Below are 13,979 nucleotides of genomic sequence, written 5' to 3'. Positions count from 1 at the left end.
TGTCTACCTCCTCCTAGTCTGAGACTGTCAGGACCCGCCACAATAAGGAGGCCATGTGGGTTTCCCATGGAGTCGCGTGTTCCTCCCGTCTGGCAGTTAACAAGGCTTTGAATGAGGAATGTTAGCAAACAGAGCCGCTGAATGTCGAGTGAATGCTAAGCCAGGCAACCAGTCAGATCGCAGCACTGGCCCGGGCATATGAATAATGCAGAAGACTCGACAGGGAGGAGAGGAGGGGAAGCTCCGCCTCCCACTGCCCCTTCCAAACTCCACCCGCCCCTCCTTCTTTTACCCCCTAGAAACTCAAATGCCTTCACGGGAGCAAGAGAGCAGAGAGGGGGGAGAGAGGATTCAAGATATCTGCTGCTACTCACTCATGCAATCGCACAAAAAAAGTCCTGCAGGAGGAGAGTAGTTACACGTGCAAAACACACATTATTACTACAAATCACTTCTTGAAACATGCCACTTTTTTCCCGTCGTTGGGAACTATCTCACTCTTTTTTTGGCTTTTTGTGTCTTTTGTTTGGAATTGGCACCTGTCCCAGAAAAAGCCCCGTCCCTGCTCCGCCCTCCTGCTCCCCTTTCACTGGAGACTGCCCACGAGAGAGAGAGAGAGAGAGAGAGAGAGAGACGAGGAGAGGAAGCGTGAGGAAGAGAGGGTGGGGCAGAAAACCCAAAAGAGGGAGTTCAGAGATGGTAAGGGTAAGGAAGGAGGAGGGCAGAGGAGATAAGAGCAAAGGGAAAATACATGAGAGAAATCTGCTGAAATCTAAATACACTCACAGGTAACATGAAATCAAGCAGCTTGTTCGAACAAAATTCAAAAAAAATATCAAACGGAGGTCTTCATCCTCAACTTCACGAGAAAAGGGAAGCATGGCGAACCATCGAGAAGCACGTGCTCGGAAAAAAGCCTTTGCATCGCTGTAGAGCACAAACCAAAACCACTGTTTCCCCCCAGTCCAGTTTAACTCTACATACAACAACCCAGAAGCAGCAAAAACTGACCAAAGGCACGAGACCGCCGGCCGACGTGAAGAGAACGGAGGTCCCGAAAAATGCCTCTGCAAATGGCGCGGCGATGTCGAAGTAGGAGTCAAGCAAAGCCACTTGTTGCACGATATTGAGGAGCAGATCTTGCAGAGAGAAGCTAGAGTAGGCAGAGGGTTAAAATCCCGGGACTGGGAGTAGTAAAAACTCCCTCCCTCTTTTGGCACAGACTAGCCAAAGGGGAGGGGCCCGCCTGTAGAAATAGCAGCAGAGCGTTTTTCCCCTCTTTTTTCAGAGCTGCAGCGTCCTAGTCTACCCTCTCGCATGTGGCCGGGACCCAGGGAGAGAGGAGGAGGAGAGCGATGGATAGAAAAAGAAGCGTGAGCCGGAGAGGGGAGGGGGCGGAGAGAGAGACAGAGAGAGAGAGAGAGAGAGAGGGAGGGAGGGGAGGAGAGCTGTGAGTGGAGGAAAAAGGGCTCAGCTGATGATGAAACAGGGACGTGTGGGAGGGCGTGCGCACGACGCAGATTCATTACCGGTCCGGAGCGACGTGCGCGTGCATGAGGCGGGGTGGGAGCTGGAGAGGGGGTGGTGCGGGGAGTCACAGCAAACACAAATGATTAAAGGCTTCTGGGAAAACTTGCAACACCTAACTTTTAGTTGTATGGGAAGGATCTTTTCACTTCAGAGATGCAATACCTTCGTCTGTATAAGCCACAAAAGAGCGCCTGGCTTGATCTTTGATGACTATCTCCTTGATTACTGACATGTTAACGAGTTCAAAAGCTGCAATGACTGTTCCTTTGGCACGCATTCAGAGACAGATAAGCACCTGGGTGCGTCTGCCCTGTCATGATTGCCCCAGCGCACAATGCTGTAAAGCCCTGTAATATTTACCGCAGTGCGCCCGCCAGGTGCCAGCGCCAGGCCGACCTTGCCTTGCAACGATATGCAGCGGCGGCGGCGTGCGAACAATAAAAGGACCAATGTTGGTCAGTAACCGAATGATAAAATGGACTCTGCCGATGACTCGTGTCCTGCACTCCCCCTCCGCCTCCCCTTCAATGTCCAGCCTATTCTGTCTCCCACCCTTTCTTGTCCTTTCAGTGGCGCTGTTATAGCCTACAGTAATAAACGGCCGGGCTCTGACCAGCTAGTGTTAATTCAAGCCTTCATGAGGATCCTTTTTGTATTTTTCGTGCCAGATACAACCCCTGCTGTCCTTCTCCCTCCGCCTGTGTCATGCACACCTACTACCCTCTGCATCCGCCTGCTGAAGGTTATTCACACCCATCCGGTTTCCACCCGAAAACTTCTCCATGGCCAAAATGCTGTAATGCCCCTTAGCTGTTTGCAACAGATTCCCCTATGGCAGAAAAACAACTTCCTCTCTTTTGGATGCCATTCCCCTCCCCTTCAGTCTTCTCTTTCCCAAAAGAAACCCAGAACTCAGCACAGGCAAATTCCCCCCCCCCACCCCCACCCTCCTCTCTCCCCAAAGTAGCAGCCGCACAAAAGAGAGGGGAAAAAGGAAAAACGGTCCAAAAAAACAACAGATTTCACATCATTGAGCACTGCTAGCTTGATTCAGATCTGTCTTTATAGCTCACACACTTTCCAAATGGGGATTTTGTACAACGAGAAACAAATAAAAACCTTTCTTATATACACTCATCCCTTTCTCGTGTGTGCTTTTCACTGTGGAGAGGGCGGCGAAGACCAGAGCGAGTATGAGCGATTTGAACAGCAAATGAATATGGCCGCTCAGTCTCTCCTACGTCCTCGCTCTCAGTCCTGGAGGCTGAAAGAAAAGGCGTTGCTTGCTCTGTGTGTGTTTCTACCTCTGAGGACCGACCCACAGAGAGAAAGAGAGTCAGATAGAAAGAGTGAGTGCACTTGTCTTAACTCTCCCCAGCTTGCCACAGACTCATATTAAACTCAGGTTCCTTGTGTTTTGTGTCTGTCTGCACCATGGGCATTTAAAAGAACACACACACAGAACATCCAGTAGAGAAAAAATAAGCCGAAGTGAGACAGAAATCAGGGGTTCAACACGAGGCAACCCGTGATTTCCTCGCACTTTATCAAGAAAACAATTCACGGATCAGGCACCAAACAGCCGTCGAATTTGAACCCGGTGACGTCACATCTCACCACGTCTCTGGACCAATTGCAGTCGCTGCGAGCGTGGAAACGCCACTACAACTGCACGCTGAATATAAATCACATAAAGAGTATAAACAAGTGCATGTTTCATCAGCGATTTGAAGAGCCCTCCTCGTCTGTCTGAGACGCTGTTCCTGCTAGTCGGTTGTTTACCATCTAACATGTGGCAGGAATTCAAAAAACTTGGCAGAGCCTGTTGCACCGTACGTCGCGGAGAGTTCATTTGAGGATACGACTCTGGTTTTGGTGCAGCTGCCAACTCCTGACACTGTAGCCCTCTGCGCGGCCTCGCCCTGCAGGAGCGGCCTGCGTAATGCTGCCATTGATGAACCTCCAATGTTAACAAACCTCATGTATGACACTTCCAAAAGTCCACAACCATCTTCAGGTTAAATCCAAACTGCGCTTGACTTTGTATGTATTGCATATTGTTGATATTTGAATGCACGCAAGAGGAACAAATTCCCCAAACATTACGAAATAATCTGACTGCCACAAATGTGACAATGGTGCAGCACTTTCGGTGGCAGTGAACGTGTCAGAGTCAAATTGAGTTATATTTCATGAAGTAAAACAATGGAGTTGTTGATTCAGTGTTCTTATCAGACCCCCGGCGCCTTCACATCCTCATGAAACGTCGTACGGATTCACTGTGACAAACACGACCGATCAACACACACAGATTCGATTTATAGCACACACACGCATACTGTCACTGTACCACCCAAAGGAAAAGCAGCACTTGAGAACAATATAAGCCACAGCATTGCAAAGGTATAGCAAAAACATAGAGCATGAATATAAACAGGTCACAAAATGAATTGTAATTAAATAAAACTAGTATTTGTTAAAGATAAGCCAATAAGGAGCTTTTTGTTTGTGGAAATTCATGCAAAAAAAGGAGAATAAAAAGACTTGTTTATAAATCCTGCAACAAAAGTGTTATTTCTTCAATGGATTACTTGTAGTTTATTATTTAGCAGTCAATAAAAAGCAGTTTAATAAGTAGAAGCATATGGGAATGCCAGTAAAGAGAGATGTGGCCCTCAGCTACTCCTTTGAATACGTGACTTATTGCCTTTTAAATGCCAAAGTTCGGGTCTTTTTTCACAAGCTTAAGACGTCGTCCTGAGCGGTAATAACTCACACTGTAACCCCAGTTGTGTTTCCACCTTGTAAGTTACAGCCATCTATATGTTCACACTTGGGCAAACACTCACACACACTTCCTCCTCTCCTCGGTGACCGGAGCGCAGCGCCCGCTCCCTCTACGAGGTGGTCTGCTGAGGGGCCCCTCGGCAGCACGCGCCTCGACAACTTCTCTATTACAGCCGTGACCCCTGAGGTCAGCCTCTAAAGGGTTCTGAACAAAGGCCACGACCCCGGGGTCAGAAGTGTAACGCCGGGGGCAGGCCGGGGCCCCACAGCAAAGGGAGCGTGCTGTTTGCTTTGAAAGGTAAGGATCACTAACACGGAGGCCTAATAAGGATTAAGGGGCCATCTCCTTTGGGATGTCACTCTGGGGCCTCATACATCAGTCTCTATTAACCTTCATGACCCCCGGCGGCCATTATGGGGCTACGGGTCACAGTCGCTCAAGCTTTGGAGCAGTAAAACACAACGGCCTCTGCAGCCTTTAACTCGGGTGTTGCTGATTATACGGACAAGTTGTTTTAAGAGGTAAACGTCCCGTCACAGAGGACACAGACCTTTGGAGAGTTGCTCCTGTACAGGCAGCTTTCATCTTCTTAATGTCGTCAGCTGGCTCCCGTTTCTAATGATGACACTTTTAGGTCAAGGCTAATCAAACATCAGATTATCTGTCCCAGAAATAAAACAAAAGACTGATGAGCCTTTAAAAAAAAGTAGAGGTTCAGATGAAAAGCATGTAAAAGCTACGTGATTATTTCATATATATTTATTTTAATACTTCGATAAAGCACCAGAGCGTTTTGTTGAACTTCAATAAAATAAAGTGAGCAAGAACCGAGACGCAGAATCACAAAATGGAGGACAGGAGGAGACAACATGGCGGCCAGAGTTATGCACTTACTAACACACTGCTATAACTTTTATACAAGCGTAAATCAAAGATATTTTTTAACAACTGCTCAAACAGGAGCCTTCAATATCTCGACTTCAGGTGCAACACATGTCCTGATTTATCTTGGTTTGAAGATGTAAAGGGGATATTTTAATTATTTGAAAGTTCATATTAAATATTAATTAGAACTATTTCACACAATAACGAGGGAAGAACAAGAACGAACACTAAAGCTTTTCTCTCATCATTGAATTCACCTAAAGTTACTAAAAGTCATACATTCATTTATAAAAAAGAGGAAAACCTAAAGATAAATCTATACATCTCATTAATGCATAAATACTTATTTTGGTATACATTTATATATATATTACAATTAGATTAAAATACAATCAAAATAAAGTCCACATTGTGAATAATGCTCATGTGTAAAACCTGATTTCAGAGCAGTAAAAAGGAGGCATATTTTTCAGTCAGGGATCAAAATGGAGGGGTTTTTTTAAATCTAAATACAATTTGTAAAACCCAGAATTAATTTTTAATACATTTAAAAAGTGACTTTACTAAATATAGGACTTTGTTTAACTGAAAAAGTTTTGGGATTTGGAATTTAAGTTGAATGTAATCTGACACAATAAAGAAATTCAAGTTTTTTTCCCCCGAAAGGCCACCTTAAAAAAGGACTAACTTTTATTTGTCCAACAGAATTCTGATAATTTCATTTACCCTTCATTCTGCCTGAGGGATGTTCGGAATAATCTTTAGTTCTATGTCTTTTTTACGAAGGGAACTCAGGAAGGTTTTCACCAAAGTTGGAAATGCAGTCTTTTCAATCTCATCAGAGAGAGAGAGAGAGAGAGAGACTCATCAAGACGAAAGGATATTTAAAATACACTCAATTAATTATTCATAAAATAAAATATGGCAATTTTATAAACTTCTAAGAGTGCAGTTTCATTTGGAAACAATTTAAAATATGAGAGGTTTTAATCTTAGTTTATGCATTTAAAGGAGAAGGCTTTTTTTTAGGGTCCCAGATCCTTCTATAACTTTAAATCTTATTCTTTTAAAGAAAAGTAGGACACAAAAAATACGTATTTGTTGTTGAAATAAGCGGCCTACTGCGCCTACAGAACATTTTGATTTTAAGACCTTTAATACATTTTGAATATGAAATTTAAAGCAATTCTTTTCAAATGCATTGCTGGAAATTGCTGAGATATTATAGGTTTTCTTTTTAATTTCTGAAGCATTTGAAATCTGAGGATAAATACATTTATATATTTTCTTCACTCTATATTTCTTGTTTCTCAACTTTAAGAACATAAATGTCAAAGAGTGTTATAGGCTGACATTATATAAAGCAAGGAGTGAGAGCCTGCGAGGTCAGAAGAGCGCTCTTGAGTGTTTTCCGAACACAGTTCCCACTTATCAAGGGACTACCAGAGCACTTTGATTCAGACGTAGTTTTTGATAATCATTAAGCCACTCACCTCTGAGAACAGAGCTTCTGTGTGGAGGGAGACTTTTCGGCATACAGAGCAAAGGTTGGAAAAGAGGAGAGAGACAAAATGGACCGGCCCTCGCTCGTGACAAGTGTCCGAAACAGCTTTTAAAACCAAAAAACACAATAAATCCCAAACAAGCAGCAGTGTGACAGCTTCACAAGCTTGTCCTTTTTAGCAGCTCTTCTCTCTTTAAATAAAGGCAGTGCTTTGGGAGAATCGGCGTCCCACTTTTTCAGTTAACCATGAGGCTCCCTTCTCTAGGTCATTCGCCAGGTTTGTTTAAAAAGTTTGCACATTTAGTGAACAAAACACACCGTCCATCTCGAGGACATTAAAAAGTGTGAAAAGACTCGCATCCGGGGAACAAAGAAACACCTTTCATGCTTTTTTAAAATCATGGCAAAGTTCAATTTACAACAAATGTTATCCTGCAATCCTGATCTTATTCAAACTTGTGTGAAATAGATTTTCATTGTGAGGCACTGAAATAGTCTCCCATGCTGAATGACACACACATGCTCTGAATGCAGAGTCAAGTGCTCTCAAGGCTGCAGCATTTCAGCCCAAACATGTGTGTCGTTTTTTGATCTCCCTGGGATAACTGGTTATAAATAATGCAAATAAACTAAGGAAAATTACACACCGCAGACGGGCAACAAAATAAAAAATCAGACGCATTTAAAACGTACACCTCCTCCCAACACAAACACACACCCACTCCTGATTCCTGCTCACACTTCGCAGCCCACCCCACATTAATAAATCATTATTTTTGCAGCTTTTACCAAACACAGGCTTATCTGCAGATGACTTGCTTTCTCAGCGAGTGGTACCAACTCTCGGACGGTTCGGACCTGCTGTCGGTTCTATTTGCAACGTCACAGAGCCACTGCAGCCTGACCCGAGCCAGGCCCAGATACGAACCCTTCACGCCCCAGCCCCCTTTGGGACCGCACACATTTCATACGTGCAAATTGTTGAGAAGACACGTTTCATTTCAGCTGCATCCTCTCCGTCCTTCCTATTCTGTTCCTCTGTTTCTGCTGACTAAGGGTTAAGGAATAAAATAAAGAGTCATTGATTGATTTCACATCCAGCACACACATGCACACACACGCCCGGGGTTATGTCGGTAACACGAGGCACACGAGTATGTCTATATGAAACCGACTGTGTCTATTTAAGTGAAATTCACAAGTCGGATGTTCTGGATTTAGACTCTTTTTTTTTTATTGCTGGCTAACTTTGTTTTAACCAGAACAAGGGAAAGTTTGTGTGTGTGTGTGTGTGTGTGTGTGTGTGTGTGTGTGTGTGTGTGTGTGTGTGTGTGTGTGTGTGTGTGTGTGTGTGTGTGTGTGTGTGTGTGTGTGTGTGACTGAGTGATCGACTCAGGGACATCCACGTAGCACCGTTAAAATGAAGAGTGCTAATAGGTCGGAGCATCTCCTAACTGCTGCAGCCGTAGAGTCTTGATGCTGGAGATTTATCCTTAATTGGATTTTGCAGAGAGGTCTCCCAGTGGGAGTCGGCGGTCTCATTTCTCAACTGTCCCTACTACTTGGGGCAAAATGTACAGACAAATAAACAAAGTTTGCCTCGCAGTAAACCAAATAAAATGCAATTCAAGCGGAAATGTGGCTAATTGTTGATGTGTGAATTGGTACAGCAGCAGAAATAAATAATAAGCTCTATATTTTTTACATACGTTTCAGGTAAAACACCAACAGGACTTTTTTTTGGTCTTGTTCTCCGATCTTTCCCTATTCATGGCTGATATCAATAAAACCCCTGAATCATTGTTTGAAGAAATGAAAGCCCTGATCCAATTCTTCAAACAATGTTATCATTCATTTTGCTTAACCAAATATTCCCAGATCAAAGAGAACTTACGTTTGATGTCTCTAAATAATAAAACTATACTCTGATAACTATACTATACTTTCCTTTTTAAACAGATTTCCTGTGGACAGAAGTTCCAAACACATAACCACTAACTCTTATTTAGATATGTTTTCCCTCTAAGCTCACGGTGGTATCTGCTGCAGAGTGCAGTCTCAGGAGAGGGGAGAGAGACGCTGGCTCTCAGGGGTTAAGATGCTAGCAGTCATGTGCCTGTCGGCTGCAACAAAAGCCTGCCTATGTAGGGTGCATACAGATGGAGCGACTCCTTTGTGTGCAGCGTTTCACACGTCGCAGCCTCCGAGCTGCCAGGTCTGGCTCTCTGGGCCTGGCTGAAGGCCTAGCTAGCAGCTTGTAGCACCTGACGCTGGGCTCTCACTTTGCTTTTTTCTTTGCTGCGGACCCAGAGTGCAGCAAGTTTTTTTGAAGGATAATGGAACAGAAGTCCAAATAGTGGGTCACACAGGTCAGCACAAACAATCGCAACAAAATGCAGCACGGCGCTGCAGCCAGGCGAGCTCAGATCAGCATGACAGGAGCAATTGTAAGCATGCTTCCCACTCAGGTCTGCCACCAAATATTTTTCCCTCCTCTGCTGTCTGTCAAACACCCCTGTAAAATGCTGTTTGCGACCACTTGCAATGGCCTGATATAAATACAACTAGTGCAAGTTTTAATCATGTGTACAGTTGTGCATGATGTGTACATAGTTTTGTATCCTACTATATACAGTGTGTCCGTGTGTGTCCGTGTGTTCGGCTCTATTTATGCTACGTGCGCCAAGTTGCTAAGGCTAGTCCCTTATAGTGTTCACGTTAGTGTACACAGCGATTACACAGGCTAATGCCTGGACCAGCTTCAACAAAGGAGAATAGAGCAGGAGGTTTAAAACGTTTCTTTCTACAGAAATGATTCACCTGCACTCAACATTGAAAAAACCTCTTTCGTTTGAAGGGCACACAACACACACTTTTACATGTGTACATGCATATCCTACACATTGTTATAGGCATTGAAATCTAAAACTCTTTTTCTTAAGCTTTACATGGTCAATACATTTTTTTCAATGACAAATATTGCAGGCTTATCTCATTGTGAAGTATTACACACACACCTGGATTATGCTATTGATTCTAACAAATCCAGCAAGAAGAAACGTTCTCGGATGCCTGACTTGACCTTGAATGGGGCATTATAAAGTTTATACAATCATTCAGGGCTATGCCATTGTGGTAAATAATCAATTGTGTCACACTGTTTGCTGAAGATTGCATTTTGATAAAGGAGCAGAGTAAATAATAAAGGTGAAACCTGACGCTGGGGGTGTTAGGGTTATTCAGTTGAACTCCTTTCAGTTCTAAAAACAGACGTACATAATAATAGGCAACTGTCTTCAATGTGTAAAAGTGTTTCAGTATATTTAACCGTGATGCACTCAGAAGGAGTAGGCAGGAGAGGGTTTTGCTTTCCTGTGTGAGGACCCTTCAGCAGCACAGACTGAAGCAGCCTTTCAATTCTTAAATGGAGGACCGTCACTCTGAGCACAGACACACCTTGACTTTTTCTATTATTCCGAGTGCATAGCCTGCCGCTTGCACTATGCGAGGGAAAGACACTACAAGAAAGTAGAATGGTAAAAAAGTCCATTTTGCTTTGCCTCCAAAAATCCCAATAAATCTTTAATGAGGAGATGTTTCGCCCTCTCTAGATTTTCTCCTCGAACAGGTTTTCTGGCACCAAAAAAAGGCTTTTGCAGTGTTTAAAAAAACACTTCGCTGTAATGGTTTTCCTAAAAGCCTTTTCTTACAAATTAGCAAGCTAGTAATAATGAATTTGAAATTAACGTGACCCATTAGAAGCTCTTAAATGACTTAAAACCTACGGTAAATAAGATAAAGAATTTAGCCATTTTTCTGTTGTCGTATTCACTGCATTTAAGAATTGCATGAGGGCAAAGTTAGCACCTGCTATTTCAGATTTCTGGACTGCTAGCCTAAGTTAGTTTGACATAATTAGGCTAACAGCTTCTGTTTGTTTTCAATAGAAATGCTAATGTTGCTACGTTTTTAAGTAACGTCTAAATAAGTCATATATTTGTCCTGATGATGTGTAAAGCTCCAAGAGAAGAGAACAAACAAAAAGCCATTGAAGCAAAGTCTTATTTACATTTCATATATTTAGAAATGGCACAAGGGTAAATGATTACTCGATTAAGATGGCACGGTGCAATTAGCTCCTACACATCCCCATAAAATGTTCCACACTGTGCTCCATTGAGAGTGAAACTACTCCGGGGTCCGCAGGCCTGGAGACACAAATGCAAAGATGTATATGGGAAAAAGTAAGTCACACACACATGTTCACACCCAGACCAAACAAACCCTCTCTGTCATTCAAACAAGTCACTGCTAAGAGTTGTATGTTAATTAAACCTTTGTCAGTGCAGCCTGTAGCGTATTAGCTCCCATTTTCAGACCCTGCCCCCTGCTGTCACCAATCATGTCCTAAAACACATACACACACACTTGTACAGAGACGTATACACACACTTGTACAGAGATGTACACACACACACACACACACACACACGCACCACATGCTTGAGTTACATACTACGAGGACAAGAGGGCCCGGTTCCTGACAACCACAGCGATGGAGAAGACAGAGGGAGGGAAAGAAAAAAAAAAAAAGGTACCCTAGTGTGTTAGTTTTCTGCCAGGGAGTCCCTATTGACCTGTTAAACCTTTGTGACTGGAACAAATGCAAATGGCGCTGACTTGTTCACACAAAATACTAAAGGCCCATTCAAATGAGGCCCCTGGCCACAATGCAGCAGCAGCCCAGCGCTCTGTAGAGGCAGGGCACCCCCCAGTCTGAGGGAGGCGGAGAGGGAGACAGACTCTTTTAAGGCACAGTTCATTCTGGCTGTCTGGTGGAGAGCAACCATCCACCATCATTACTTCTCCTTCATGAACACAGACAAGATGAAGTTACCGTACACCTCTGTAGTAAGTCGGCCTTCACTAAATCTCAAACACCCATAATTACCGCGCGTGTGTAATAGTTGTAATTGTACGCCAGTGGCCCTGAACTGTTGCTGTTATCGAGCATGAAACACCGGCCCTGCTTGATAATCAGACTTAATCCACTTTGGATTTTGCAAGGATACTAAGTGTGTCCCTGTGGATAATGCCATATCCTACTTTTTTTTTAATTCTGTCCATTGGGTATAGATTAGACAATTAAAAGAGGACAGATGGGGAGTAGTGGAGGAATACAGAGATATGATCCGAAATAACAAACAAGTGAATGAAAGAGTAGATCAAATCATTAAAATAAGCCGTATATATGGAAACCACTTATCCCAAAGGTAAATGTTATTGGTGACTGTTTTGTTTCCATTTAAAGGCCTTTAACATGTTTTTCTTCTGCACTTTTATCAATGCTACATGCATGAAGTTCCCTGGACTGATGATGAGTAGTTAATCCATAAAACTGTAATATGATTCTGTTTCCATGCCAAAATAATGAAATGTGAGTACGGTGTTTACATGCCAGGGAAATGGACGTAAGCCAGACAACCCAACCCGAGGTGGCATGAGCAACTCAAACCAAGATATGAGAGTCGTATGAGTCAACCCACAACTGGGTTTGCTGGGTTAGAAAAACAAAATTCTTCTGCATGTAAACATAGTCGCTGATGCTAAAATTGAATGCTGTCGAGGCACTGTAGGAGGCGTCGGGAGGAAAACATCCATCAAGACGCCAAACAAACCACCTTTAAATGAAATACGGCATATGCGAGTGGGACCGAGGATTCTGCTCACTCCACTGTAAATGACACGGATGCTGTTTCTGTAAAAGACAAATCTCCGTAAAACAGTGAACAGCACGCCAGGCCCCTAAAGGTCATGGAGGGCTTTCTTGTTCCATCCCTTCTCTTCAACTAGAGATTAGCAGGAGCCTGAGGATCGCACATCTGGACAACATGTGATCTGAGCCACGCTGCCTACTGGACCTGCTACTAAACTGGTTATCTATCAAATATGGGTTTCATACTGTATCCGTTTTCTTAATTCATAAATCTGTAACATTTAAATTCACAGTATTCGTTTGATAAATACTCAACTTTATAATCCCTCACATAATTAACAGCTCTATTTTTCAAGTCTTGTGTTTTCGACTAAAGGCTTGTGTCTGGATTCACCGAATAAGTACATTTTATATTTTGTCAAATGATTTTATTATTGTAGATATAACAATGCCGAACAAATCCTGGAAGAGCAAAGAGATCTTTGGTTTTCAATTACACAATGAACCCTAACACTTAAGCTTCAGTCCTCTTTGTTTACCTCTTGAGTGATCCTGATTGGCTTTCATCACTTCTCAGCTCAAGGGTAAAGTCAGGGATTGTATTTCAGCCGAGTGCAAGTCACTGACATGGTGAAGACGTTCGGCTCCAAGCTCAAGAGGGTTTCAACCACTCTACTCCAGGAAAAGAGGCAACTAGGTGTTCGTTTATGACCGCTTCTCTGATCTCATCAAATATACATTTAGTTCTAAGGAACTTCCCCCAGACCTGAACTCCCTTATCACCCATACCTTCTGCATCGACAGTTTCCTCGGGGTGAATGAGGGGGGAGCAATCCTGGTCGCCAGTCCCTGAAACTCACCACAACCATCTTCACTTTGCACTGCCTCGCCACCTGATTCTTCAGCTAGAGCAAAAGCATCCGCAAATGACACTTCTGAGCCAGTGCAATCTGATTTAACTCCGACTCTCCTCTGAGGAGACACGTTGCGCATTGCCTGAAGGCGAATAGGTGCCTGTGCAAATGGCCAGATCAGCCGTTAACTCTCCACCAGCCCTGTAAAAGGCAGGCCTAACCGTTAACAGTAGAAGGCTCACTGCCCATCTTAACATTGGCTCAGAGCCCCAAGTCAAGCCCATGAAAGCTAGTCCTTTCAACAGACATTTCTTCTTCTCTGTGACTCACAAAACTATCCGCCTGGCCATGTCCGGTAATCATCATGAAACATTCACCATTCTTCTGACGCACCTCAACCTCCTGTCATTTTTGGTTTCCCATGGCTTGTCAGACATCCACACAGGATTGGTCTTCCAGAGTTTTGTTTTCTTTTTCTGATCTGTACTGTCTCCTACTCATATTGATTCCTCTGCATCCGAGTTTCCATTTCTCTAAAGGGATTCTTCTTGGACATAAAGGGCAAATCCCTCCCCTTCCATCTTCATCACTCATTTCCTCTGCTGTCTAATTGTCACAGGGGGCCACTTTTGTTTTAACCTCAGAAATGCTTATCACCTGGTAGGCATTAGGAAGGGGGATGAGTGGAAGACACATCAAGAG

At 43.5% G+C, this 13,979-nt stretch overlaps 1 long non-coding RNA gene across 1 annotated transcript in view; it reads right to left on the bottom strand.

Annotated features, from left to right (window-relative positions):
- The window catches only part of LOC134878975 (uncharacterized), a 29,352-nt gene that overhangs the window by 8,099 nt on the left and 7,274 nt on the right, over positions 1-13,979 (bottom strand). The window lies entirely within an intron of this gene.

The sequence above is a fragment of the Eleginops maclovinus genome, chromosome 17 (assembly GCF_036324505.1).
Source record: "Eleginops maclovinus isolate JMC-PN-2008 ecotype Puerto Natales chromosome 17, JC_Emac_rtc_rv5, whole genome shotgun sequence".
Classification (NCBI taxonomy): Eukaryota; Metazoa; Chordata; class Actinopteri; order Perciformes; family Eleginopidae; genus Eleginops; species Eleginops maclovinus.
Note: the sequence above shows the minus strand (reverse complement) of the source record. Positions and strands in the feature narration are given on the sequence as shown.